Raw genomic sequence first — 1,302 nt, forward strand, 5'->3', positions numbered from 1 at the left:
GCTGTTGTGGGGGAAAGAGTCTTTCCTTCCCCCTTTGGGATCTCTTGTTTATTAAATGAAGAAGCATTTTCCATCAGCTGCAGGGAGCACTTGAAAATGGATGAAAAAGGGTAACTTGTAGTTTGGCTCAGAATAGTGGGATCTGAACCTACATATCTCAGATCTTTGCCCAGTATTCCAACCATTGAATCACATTGGCCCTTTCTACCTTTTGTTCTACAGCATATTGAAGTACACTTTGTGTTCTCACCTTGATAGCATGCATCTGTTAATCTTAGGTTCATTGATGGGGGAACTTAAGTATTGCTTCTCTTTTTACAGTAGGTAATTGGTCATTTTCTTTTCTTTTTTCTTTTTTCTTTTTGCCTTATTTACAAACTTTATTTTTTCAGAGGTTGCATATACAGGTAAGTTATTTCTTGGTAATCATAGTAACTCTAATAACAAGAACACATAACACATACAACTTTTCAGAAATAAATCAGGTTTTGATAAGCCGCCCTGAGCCTGCCTCGGCGGGGAGGGCGGGGTATAAATAAAATTTTATTATTATTATTATACATAGCATTCTTGGGTAACAAATTATGTTCAATCAAGTAAGTCACCACTGGATACCATGACTGTATGATTTTCTTTTCATACAAGGTCGGGGGCATATCTTTGTCTAGATAAGCCAGTTTATTAAGGATAAAGTAGTCCCAAATCTTATTCCTCCATATAGTTACAGACGGTATATGAATAGACTTCCAATAGTAAGCCAAAAGTGTTTTTGCAATAGCTAATAAAATTGATATAATTTAGCAATTGGTCATTTTAAAAAGATTGATCAAAATAGGATTGTGGAATTATGGTCATAAAAATAAATCCGAAATAATGAGTTTAGCCTTAGGTTGCAAAATGGAATGCACCAATGAGAAATGTTAACTAGTTTATTAGAAGTGAAAGGGAAAGAGCAAAATTTAAAGGAACAGTAGCCTTAAGAAACTTCAATAAAACTCTTGTGTATCCAAGTTGGATAGGTTGAAGGTCTGCAACTCAGGGATGTGCTTCCCCCCACACACATATCCTTCATACTCCTTCCTACCCCAGCTACAGTGTGCAACAAGATCTCTATACCTGTTTTAGGTCAGGTGTTTTCTGCCAAAAGATAATGACTGAGGGCAGCCTTTGGAATGTAACACCCGGCCATGAGGAGTCTTGGGAGTAGTGATACCCTCCACCTAGTGAGGGGTTGCAGAAAAAGTATTTTGAACCAGCTGTAAAAGATCTGGGAGCTGCTGGCTGGAGAAAACCAAACTCCAT

This window comes from Heteronotia binoei, chromosome 1 (assembly GCF_032191835.1).
Source record: "Heteronotia binoei isolate CCM8104 ecotype False Entrance Well chromosome 1, APGP_CSIRO_Hbin_v1, whole genome shotgun sequence".
In the NCBI taxonomy this organism is placed as follows: Eukaryota; Metazoa; Chordata; class Lepidosauria; order Squamata; family Gekkonidae; genus Heteronotia; species Heteronotia binoei.